Below are 12,314 nucleotides of genomic sequence, written 5' to 3'. Positions count from 1 at the left end.
TTCACATTGATTTTGCTGGGGATTTTACAAGACTGATAATGGTTCAAGAGCTGTGAGGGATGCGGAGAGAGGAGATCAGCTAACTGCTCTATAGAAATCAGTAGCCTGAAGAGATGTGGCTGGGAACTCATGATTTAAAAGTAGTGCTGAGCGAATATACTCGTTACTCGAGATTTCCCGAGCACGCTCGGGGGTCCTCCGAGTATTTTTTAGTGCTCGGAGATTTAGTTTTCATCGCCTCAGCTGAATGATTTACAGCTATTAGCCAGCATAAGTACCGTATTTTTCGGACCATAAGACGCACTTTTTTCCTCCAAATTTGGGAGGAAAGTGTGGGTGCGTCTTATGGTACGGATGTAGCATGTGGGGAGGGGGGCAGCAGTGAGTGGGATCGCACTGTTATCCCACTTCAGGATGTCCCCGCTGCCCGGAATCAGCGCTGGGAAAACCATGTGGTCCCGATGATTAAGTGCAGTGAATATTCATTAGCGGCTCCCCGCCCACCGATCAGCTGAGCAGTGAGCCGGGAGCAGCAATTGAATACTGCACTTAAGCAGGGACACGCATGGCTTCCTCAGCGCTGCAGCAGCTAGGGAGATTTGTGTGTCCTGGGGAGGAGGCAGCAGCAGCAGGGGCCAGAGCGGAGAGGAGATCGCTGTATACCTGCCTGCCATGCCTGGATGCCGAGTGCTGTGCACAAACAGGACCTCTGTGATGTCAGGAGTGGGCAGGCTGGAGCATCACATGGCAGCTGAGAGCCCTCCCTCTTCTTGACATCATCACAGGTCCTTCAGGCTCTCCACTAGAATCTGCAGGCTTCCTCAAAACCTGTCCTGTGGAGAGGCAACAAGAGGGAGGGCTCTGTGTGTGCAGTCATGGGATGCTTTTACCTCACCACAGGCTGCCACAATTAAGAGGTTAGTCTTTACAATACACAATAAAGCACTCTGCCACTCCTGTGGTGAACTATAACTCCCAGCACGTCATAGGATCTGCAGGACATGCTGGGAGTTATAGTTCTCCCATGGGATTTTAAAGCAGCACTCCAGTGCTATTTTGCAGTGCTGGAGTGGTGCTTTCACTATAAGCCCTGTGCCCCCATTCTTATACTCACCCTCCAGCATCTTCGTATAGTACTGTACAGACACCACACTGGTCCTGTAGCTTCCAACATAATAACATACTATTATATGTAATAACACCACATATAATAGTATGTTATTTATGTTATTAAATATTTTACCACATTTTTTTGCTTCAAATATTTTTTTTCTCTATTTTCCACCTTTAAAACCTGGGTGCGCCTTATAGTCCGGTGCGTCTTATAGTCCGAAAAATACGGTACATGTGGGGGTTGCCTGGTTGCTAGGGAATCCCCACATGTAACCAAGCTGGCTAACAGATGTAAATCATTCAGCTGCGGCGAAAAAAACTAAATCTCCGAGCACTAAAAAATAATCGGCGGACACCCGAGCGTGCTCAGGAAATCTCGAGTAACGAGTATACTCGCTCATCACTAGTTAAAAGGATTTTCCCATCTCCAAGATCCTATCCCAATATGTAGTGGGTGTAATAATAATAACAATATAAGCAAATTCTTCCAGTTAGAACTGTAGTATAGTCCTCTTGATAACCAATGTCACTTACCTCATGTGCAGGGCATTGCAGTAGGTATCCATGGTTACGGCCGCTAGCAACTGTCACTTTGAGTGCTCGAAACCATGGACTCTAAATCTTGGGACCTGGTCTCTTCAAAGCCCCACCTTGAATGAAGAGGTGTGCATGCTCGACATACATGCCACTGTAATGGTCTACGGGACTGACCTAGAAGCAGAGTACAACGCTCAACTAGTTAACCTTTTAATGCTTAGAGAGACCATCATGGTCTATTACTTACAAAAGCATGAATTATATATGCAGTGACATTTCGTAGAGATCAGCTCAACAATGTGAGTTATTCTGAAGGAACATATGCTATAGTTTTCTTTAATGTTGACTGTGACCTGATAGCACACAATACTGCTTCTTAAATATTAAATATTTACTTAGTGTATACATTTCAATAAAGTTGTGGTGTTTTATGGGTGCAAATCAAAACTGTATAAGGCTATAATTAATATGTTTAATGTCACTGCACTTTAGATACAAGTTAAAGCAGTACTTTTGAAAACAAAATTTAATTCTAGTGATTTTTCTCTGTTTGAAAATACTGGATGCCTATTTTTCAGTTTGGTCATTTGATCTCCTGGTGACGCCCTCGTATTACATGTCATCATGTTCTCCCAACTGGGTGATAAAACTGCGTGGACTCTACCACACAAGTTCTCCACAGGGAGAAACAAACTCATACTACAGTTAATGATGATTAGAGAGTTCGTATCACACAGCTGAAATGAAGATGATGACAGTTCAGCCTCCATCACTGTATACTTGGGGTTTCCGAGTAGTGATGAGCGAACGTGCTCCGATAAGGTGTTATCTGAGAGTGCTCGGGTTCTATCCAAGTGTCTCCGGCGTGCTTGAATAGTATGTTCGAGTCCCCGCACCCGCATGTCTCGTGGCTGTTAAACAGCCTCAACACATGCAGGGATTGTCTAATAAACAGGCAAAATCCGTGTATGTGGTGCGACTGTCAAACAGCTGCGAGACATGCGTGTGTGGGGGAACCCGATCATTTTATTCAAGCACGCTGAAGTTACTTGGTTAGCAACCGAGCATTCTCATATAACATCTTATTAGGGCATGTTCGCTCATCACGGTTTCCTAGCTTATTTAGGAGAATTGAAGAGTGCTGGGCAGAGCATAGAGAAGAGTGCAGGCTAAAATCGGCAGTCCAAGACAGATTGTGACTAGAAAATCTATATCTCGCAGAAACAAATGCTGTGTTCCTATTATATATACCGTGTATATATATATATATATATATATATATATATATATATATATATATATATATATACACACACGCACGCGCGTGTATTGTGCAATTTTCTATTCTCCAAGGTCAGTTAGTATATTACTGTTTTGCTTACTAAGTACAAACAAAGAACATGGGCCATATGGATGAAGGAAACGAAATGAAGCAAGACTGTGCCAAATGCTGGAATGAATCCATGGTACACAGGATTGCTTCCTGATAAGGCACTGGATTGTTGGCTTTATATTGAGCATCAGTCTACAGCATTTTAATTAGGATTTGGTCCAGGAATTGTGATGCCCTAAGGAGATCTGTTCAGACTGACCTTCTGTGTATCATAGAAGCAATATAAATCCAGGGAAAGCATTTTTGATTGTTTTTAGTCTGTCAAAGACTGTCAGGAATTATCAAAACCTTTTGTTATGTTTGATTTTTCGACCTTTTTGAAGCAGAACATTTGTTTTTATTTTAGATTGATTTTCTGTCTTACCTCTCCTACATACAGACACTAAAGCCAATATCCTATTTAGATAGTCCCTTATTATTAGAATGGTCCCTTGATAAGATAGGATCCTCTGTAATCCGTGGGAAAAAACAATATTTTGATTGATTCCCCGGTAGAGCCACTAAAAGGCAAATTAAGTAATGACTATTCATATAATGTCAGGTCCATCTTAATGAGAATTGCCCTTTTCTGTCGCAGTCATTAAATGTGGGTCATGTATGGGGGACCCCGTCTGTTAGTGTTATTTCCAACATTCATACTTATCATAGATCCAACAAATAGGTGATAGATTGTGGACTGTTTGGCGTTTCACTGCTGGGGACCCCCTGCCTAACCTAAGAATGGGGTTCTGAACAGCTGCACATGGGCACCACCACTTCATTCATTCTGTCTGGACCTGCCGGAGATATAACTCTTCAATCTGTTTTCAGAATCGAGATGGCCCCTTGCAGTTTATCACCCATGCCTGTAATTGTTGGGAATGTCTTTTTTTATTATTATTGTGCATTTTTATAGCGCCATTTATTCCATGGCGCTTTACATGTGAAAAGGGGGCAAATATAGACAAATTCAACTAAACATGAGCAAAAAAACAAGGCACACAGGTACATGAATCAGAAATTTCAAATGGAAGATACGTTTTCTAAACCAGTCAACTTATTAGAGAATGCAATTTAGGTAAGGTTTCATATGTGAATGTAAAAGTAAAGAGCAGGTACTCGTGGCTTAGGGCACCTATCACTTACTATAGAAGTAGCTTACTTTGCTAGAATTGATCTCAGTCCAAAATGATAGGTACCTTTTGTTAAAGGAAGACTAAATGTAGAGTTGTGATATGTAATCCCATAATGAAATGGTTTATTGTAGCCCGAGGTACAAAAAAATATCTAATCGCAGAACCCTAGCCCATCCAGCAATAGATTTTCATGTTGCCATGCTTAATTTTTCCTTAAATATAGCTGTGTTAGGGCATCTTTTTTGTGGATCAAAAAAAAAAGCAATCCACCATTTTATTTTGCATTTACTGAGCGGTTAAAGAGGTGTTATCCTTGCACAAAAGTTAATTCTAAAGTGCCCAGGGCTATGAAAGGAGAAAGAAAGCTGCACTCTTCCCCCAAAATAGTGCTTCCCCTCCAAACTCCAAGCTGTCAACAACATGCAGCATGGGCGTCGTCTTGTGAATACTTCAACTGATAAATGGCCAATGATTGGCTGCATAGGTCACATGATGCCCCAAAACAAATATTACTGACGGGTGACACAGTATAAATCATGTCAGCTCAGTTCAGTACAGCTGTTTATTTTATTTGTCCATAATCATTTTTTATAATTTATTTTTGGTTAGCTGCTTCTGAGTACCATATTTTTCCATCAGCATAACTATGTAAGAACAGATCCTTTCCGGGTACCCAACATCCTTGAATAATTGCATAAATACTCAATTTTTATATTTATGCTGTGCATTCTACTTTTTGTTGACAATTGGCTGAAACATAAGACTCCACATAGAGGTACAAAGATATGGAACATTACCCAGGCAAAATGAAAAAGAGGGGCATTTGTATGAAAGATGTGGGCTTTAATTGTCCTGCAATGATCCTATGTTGCTCACTGTCCTGGCTCCAGTGCCCGGCCTTGCTCCCTTCACCTTTGGACACTCCCCTTTGCAATAGTCCACAGCTGTTTTCTTCAGTAATCTGGCAAATTCCTTTAATAATATGACACTAGGCCTTTTAAAGCCAGGCTGAGCACTAGTGTGTTGGGGGATTTTAGTAGCATTGTCAACATTTGCTCTAAATCTGTCATGCGTTTGCTTCTACTTCATTTGGCTTCAGCCAATTGTCTATCATCTCCTTTGCTACTCCTAACTTCATGCTGTATCCAACAATATTTCCAAGCTTATTCCAGCTTACGAGATGTTGTCCACATCTATCACTCAACAAAGAAGTTGCTAGCTTACTGCAACTGTTTTCAGTGTTGTTCACACTTGGCCTCTGCAATAAAGGTAGCACTGCAGGAAGATACGCCTATAGTGGTCTGCTATCCTGCAGTTAACCATTTCCCAACTGCATAATTGCTGTAAGATACTGAATTGTTCAGTGGGTACGGAAAATATTCAGACCACTTTTAATTTTTCACTTTGTTTCATTGCAGCCATTTGGTAAATTCAAAAAAGTTCACTTTTGTTCTCATTAATGTACACTCTGCACCTCATCGTTACTGAAAAAAAACAGAAATGTAGACATTTTTGCAAATTTATTGAAGAAAGAAAAACTGAAATATCACATGGTCATAAGTATTCAGACCCTTTTCTCAGTATTGAGTAGAAGCACCCTTTTGAGCTAGTACAGCCGTAAGTTGTCTTGGGAATGATGCAACAAGTTTTTCACACCTGGATTTGGTGAAACTTTGCCATTCTTCCTTGCAGATCCTCTCCAGTTCCGTCAGGTTGGATGGTAAATATTGGTGGACAGCCATTTTCAGGTCTCTCCAGAGATTCTCAATTGGGTTTAGGTCAGGGCTCTGGCTGGGCCAGTCAAGAATGGTTACAAAGTTGTTCTGAAGCCACTCCTTTGTTATTTAGCTGTGTGCTTAGGGTTATTGTCTTGTTGGAAAGTGAACCTTCGGCCAAGTCTGAGATCCAGAGCACTCTGGAAGAGGTTTTCATCCAGGATCTCTCTGTACTTGGCCACTTTCATGTTTCATCGAATCACAACCAGTAGTCCTGTCCCTGCAGCTGAAAAACATGCCCATATCATGATGCTGCTACCACCATGTTTTACTGTTGGGATTGTATTGGGCAGGTGATGAGCAGTGCCTGGTTTTCTCCACACATACCGCTTAGAATTATCACCAAAAAGATCTATCTTCGTCTCATCAGACCAGAGAATCTTATTTCTCATAGTCTGGGAGTCACTCATATGTCTGGGAGTCACTCATATGTCTGCCATAAAGGCCCGACTGGTAGAGGGCTGCAGTGATAGTTGACTTTGTGGAACTTTCTCCCATCTCCCTACTGCATCTCTGGAGCTCAGCCACAGTGATCTTGGGGCTCTTCTTTACCTCTCTCACCAAGGCTCTTCTCCCACAATTGCTCAGTTTGGCTGGACGGCCAGGTCTAAGAAGACTTCTGGCGGTCCCAAACTTCTTCCATTTAAGGATTATGGAGGCCACTGTGCTCTTAGGAACCTTGAGTACTGCAGAAATTCTGTTGTAACCTTGGCCAGATCTGTGCCTTGCCACAATTCTGTCTCTGAGCTCCTTGGCCAGTTCTTTTGACCTCGTGATTCTCATTTGGTCTGACGTGCACTGTGAGCTGTGAGGTCTTATATAGACAGGTGTGTCCATTCCAAATCAAGTCCTATCAGTTTAATTAAAAACAGCTGGACTCCAATGAAAGAGTAGAACCATCTCAAGGAGGATCACAAGGAACTGGACAGCATGTGACTTAAATATGAGTGCCTGAGAAAAGGGTCTGAATACTTCTGACCATGTGATACTTCAGTTTTTCTTTTTTAATACATTTTTAAAAATGTCTACATTTCTGTTTTTTTTTCAGTCAAGATGGGGTGCAGAGTGTACATTAAAAATGGACTTTTTTGAATTTACCAAATGGTTGCAATGAAACAGAGTGAAAAATTTAAAGGGGTCTGAATGCTTTCCATACCCACTGTATATACATACCGTATATACTCGAGTATAAGCTGAGATTTTCAGCCCATTTTTTGGGCTGAAAGTCACCCCTCTTGGCTTATACTCGAGTCATACCCAGGGGGGCTGTCTAATTAACTCACCTGCTGCCGGCGCGGTCCCAGCTGGTCCCTAGCTCCCCGGCGCCCCAGCTTCTTCCTGTACTGAGCGGTCACATGGTACCGCTCATTACAGTAATGAATATGCTGCTCCACCTCCCATACGGTTGGTGCCGCATATTCATTACTGTAATGAGCGGTAACGGTGACCGCTCAGTACAGGAAGAAGCTGCAGCGCCGGGGAAGCAGGGACTGCCCCGCGCCAGGAGCAGGTGAGTATAACGTGGAGGGGAGCGCTGCGCGATATTCATCTGCTCCTCATGCTGGCGCCGCTCTGTCTCCAGCGTCTTCTGCAGTGACACTCAGGTCAGCGGTGACGTGGTTAGTGCGCGCTCTCTGTCTGATCGTCAGTGCGGAAGATGCTGAAGATGGAGCGGCGCCGGAACGAGGAGCAGGTGAATATTGAAAGTGCCGGGAGCCTGAGCGATGGAGAGGTGAGTATGGGACTTTTTTTTTTATCGCAGCAACAGCAAATGGGGCAAGTGTCTGTATGGAGCATCTTATGGGGCCATAACGTTTGTTCATCACTGTATGGGGCAAATGTCTGTATGGAGCATCTTATGGGGCCATAACGTTTGTGCAGCACTATAATGGGGCAAGTGTCTGTATGGGGCCATAATCAACGTTTGTGCAGCACTATAATGGAGCAAGTGTCTGTATAGAGCATCTTATAGGGCCATAACGTTTGTGCAGCATTATGTGGAGCAAATGTCTGTATGGAGCATCTTATGGGGCCATAAAGTTTGTGCAGCACTATATGGGGCAAATATCTTTATGGAGCATCTTATGGGGCCATAATCAAGGTTTGTGCAGCACTATATGGGGCAAATACCTTTATGGAGCATCTTATGGTGCCATAATCAACATTTGTGCAGCATTATATTGGGCAAATGTGTCTATGGAGCATCTTATGGGGCTATTATTAACTTTTATGCAGGATTATATGGGGCATATTTTAATATGGAGCATCTTATGGGGCCATCATAAACTTTATGGAGCATTATATGGGGCTCCTGATTCAATATAGATATTCAAAAGCACTTAACCTACTGATGTCTCAATTCATTTTATTGGTATCTATTTTTACTTTTGACATTTACCGGTAGCTGCTGCATTTCCCACCCTAGGCTTATACTCGAGTCATTAAGTTTTCCCAGTTTTTTGTGGCAAAATTAGGGGGGTCGGCTTATACACGAGTATATACGGTACCAATTTCCTATGCAATTTCTGTTCCTGTGTGTATCTGCACACTTGATCTGGTTTTAAATACATCTAATAATAAAAGTTAGGTTTTTGTTTTCTTTTTTGTGTGTTGATGAATTCTCATAGTGTATACAAAAGCTGGTAACATGGTTTACTTGTTTATACTGTTGTACACAAAGTTTGGTCTGTACTCAATATCTAGACATTGATTGCAACATAAACAGCAAAGAGGTCCTTAGATTCCTATGGGAGATAATGTTGACCGTGTCCTTTCAAGTACTGCAGGGCAGGTATATGTTGGTATACCTTCAGAATTACTCTAACTTTTGTTGAGCCTGATGCCAATTGGAAACATTCGACTATTGACAGACTTTCAGAAAAGGTAAAGCTCATTTATGTGGTTAATATTGTGTTCCCCCGTTAGATTACTGTTTTGTGCACAGAGTAAAGATTACGTATTGTGTGAGAAAAGAACAGACCAAGAGTCAGCAAGAAATATTGACAGATTTCTACTTTTGAGTCTGCAGAGTTATGAATACAGCTCTGGGCTATATATGCTGTAGCTCACATCCCCTTTTTATATAGAAGGCACAAGGGTAAAACTTGCCGGATTATACATTTGCATGTGTGGCAGTGTAGAATTGCATGCCTGATACACGTGAATGGCCAAAGATTTAATGCATGGATATATCAGTTTCACCAAATTAGTAGTCACTCTTAAGCCTCTTAATACATCAGTGTTTTTCACATACGCATAAAAAGTGTCATCCATATTTTGGATCTGTGTGTCATCAATGTTTTAGATCTGTGTGTCATCGGTGTTTTGGATCTGTGTGTTATCAGGTGTCATCAGAGGTTTGGGTAGTGTTCCATCAGTGTTTTGGATCTGTGTGTCATCGGTGTTTTGGATCTGTGTGTCATCGGTGTTTTGGATCTGTATGTCATCAGTGTTTTGGATCAGTGTGTCATCGGTGTTTTGGATCTGTGTGTTATCAGGTGTCATCAGAGGTTTGGGTAGTGTTCCATCAGTGTTTTGGATCTGTGTGTCATCGGTGTTTTTGATCTGTGTGTCATCGGTGTTTTGGATCTGTGTGTCATCGGTGTTTTGGATCTGTGTGTTATCAGGTGTCATCAGTGGTTTGGGTCAGTGTGCCACCGGTGTTTTGAATCTGTGTGTCATCAGTGTTTTGGATCTGTGTGTCATCAGTGTTTTGGATCTGTGTGTCATCAGTGTTTTGGATCTGTGTGTCATCAGTGTTTTGGATCTGTGTGTCATCAGTGTTTTTCACGCATAGATAAATTACAAAGCTTCTCCTATCCTTGGCAATGTTAAATACAGACAGCACACCGATGACACACAAATACAATCTATGTTCTGTTTGTGCTTTTCACGAGCTCGTAGACTCGTATTGGCCCTTTTTCATCTGTGCTGATGGGGGAAAAAAAGGACATCTCACCATTTTAAAGAAAACTATGACATGTGAACAGCACCATAGACTGTAATGGGTACATGTTCTGTCTTTGTAAATCAGGATTTCTGGTTTATTATATGCAGAATCCATACCAAACCATATTTTCGAATATAACTAGTCCAAACTTATTTAATTTATATGCCAAAAAAGAAAACAAAAACTGCACAGTTCGTAACTCGCACCACTTGAGAGGATGTCGGCACACACCTAGCGATTATTCGGGAACTCCCGGTGCAGGATTTCCGTGCATCTTAAAAGAGAAGAAAGTCGGCACGCTCTATCCCATATTTATTTCAGAATCCTTAAAACATAGATGCATGAAACGGACGACGACCGTTTAACACACAATGGTTCTTCAGCAGGTCCAAACACCGCTAGTCTAAAGATATTTAATTTTAAACTTGCAGGGGAAAATGTATTTGATTAGAGGGGAAAAAATTACAGAAAATCTTATAATGAGCTACTTCTTTGAACATGATATTCACAAGGAAAATTCTATAGTCCGTAAAAGTCATTGTGTATAGAAGTTAATTTGAAAAATTTTACCAGGGTCTGCTCCCATAATGTGTGTAGAAAGGAGACGGAGAACAATTGAGAATAGACGATATATATGGAGATGATTAATTTGCAGAGCATGAAAAGAACTTGTAATACCTTCCTTCATCCCAGTATTTGCCCTCTCATTTGATGCTGTCACTTCCGAATATCTCATTCATTCTTTATGTGAAGACAGTGTTTTAGAAACCCGAGCATTGGTTCTGATGAAAGAAAAGTAATTGTGCATTTGAAACACTCTAAAATTTAACTTAAATGTCATAGAGGATTTTGTTTGAAAAGAGGAGTTTGAGTAACTCTTGAAGAGCCATGAAACCGTAAACGGGAGGATGTGGCAAAGAGATCAAAGCTCTGCAATGAAGATGAAAACTAGGGAGTCTCTTTGTGAACAGCAGCAGATACAAGATGAAAAACCGCTTTACGTGCCTGTTATTTGGATCCTGACATACCGCGATCTAGTTGTTTGTTGCAGTCTTCTGTGGTTGGAAATGTAATTTTAATTGTACAGTGAAAAATTCACTTCCCACAGTTGGTTATTTGCATTTGAAAACAATATTAATTTTGTCTTAGTGGCAGGGAATAGAGAATTTGCCCGCACTGAGCAGAAATAACTACTTAGATGGAAATATGTTTGTTCCATTCCATTTCCCTTTTTTGCTTTTGCATTGAAGATATGCAATATTACAAGTAGATGGAGCAGAAACCAATTTATTGATGCATTTGTTTGCAGATGAAAGGGTTGATGGAACGGCAGGCAATTAGTTAGACAGGACCCAGCCCCAGAGTGACCCGAGGCAAAATAATGTTTGGGAGAAAGTGTTTGGCTCTAGAAAGTTGATCTGTCTGCCCTATTATTTATATTGTAATTCTATTATCCAATCTATTCCTCCACCCTTTTGTTTTTTGGCTCAGGAATATGTCTTCCTTATGTCAGTTGAATGCTATAAAAGTTCAGCGTTCTCAGCAGTCATTTTTCACAGATAGAAGGTTCCAAAAATGTATTACGGCCGTTCTGGCAATCTACAAAAGCAATCTAGTTTTTGAGTTTGGAATGTGTACTTGATTTATGTTGTTAGGAAGCTCTATGCTTTGGATTTCCAAGTGAAGGGAAACTAGAGTTTTGGATCAGAAGTGTCAACCGTGCATTCATTGTACACCCAATACATTTTCAAACTGATTTAGGCTACGTTCACATGTAGAGAAATTTTGTCCGTTTTTTTTTTTTTTTTTTAGCCTCTGTATTTTTAAGCCAAAACCAGGAGTGGGTGATAAATACAGAAGTGATGTGTTTCTATTATACTTTTCCTCTGATTTTTCCACTCTTAATTTTGGCTTAAAAATAGTGATGAGCACAAGTGCTTGTTACTCGAGTTTGCCTAGGGTGCTTGGGTATCGTGGGTGCTCAAGTGACATGTTCGAGTCCTTGCGGCCACATGTCTCATAGCTGTAAACTTCATTCACACGTCCTAATGTTCTTTTTTTTTTTTCTCGGCCAGCTCATTGACCCACAGCGTTTCATTAAGCCATACACATATTAGCTTTAAAAATGGATCTGTCTCTTCAGTCTGTGAGCGTCAGAATATGTCCTATTCTCATCAGATATTGCGGATCAGCCTCTGGCTTTAAATTTTGTGGGTATCCGTCTGAAAGAGATGACAATTAACAAATACTACTTTGTACTTCAGAGTTCCATCTGAGTTTCATCTGTTTTTAATTAATACTTTATTAAAAGTCAGTGAATAAAGAAAAGTCCGACAGTACCTGCTTTAGTGGAAGAAAAGGTATGAGAATGAACAGATGCAACTAAGATGACACAAGAGGAAAAATCTGTCAATTTTTCTCAGATGCTAACA

At 41.1% G+C, this 12,314-nt stretch overlaps 1 protein-coding gene across 8 annotated transcripts in view; it reads left to right on the top strand.

Moving 5' to 3' along the window:
* The window catches only part of ENOX1 (ecto-NOX disulfide-thiol exchanger 1), a 768,733-nt gene that overhangs the window by 498,032 nt on the left and 258,387 nt on the right, over positions 1-12,314 (top strand). The gene's annotated exons all lie outside the window — the stretch shown is intronic.

Source organism: Ranitomeya variabilis, chromosome 3, assembly GCF_051348905.1.
Source record: "Ranitomeya variabilis isolate aRanVar5 chromosome 3, aRanVar5.hap1, whole genome shotgun sequence".
NCBI lineage: Eukaryota > Metazoa > Chordata > Amphibia > Anura > Dendrobatidae > Ranitomeya > Ranitomeya variabilis.
Note: the sequence above shows the minus strand (reverse complement) of the source record. Positions and strands in the feature narration are given on the sequence as shown.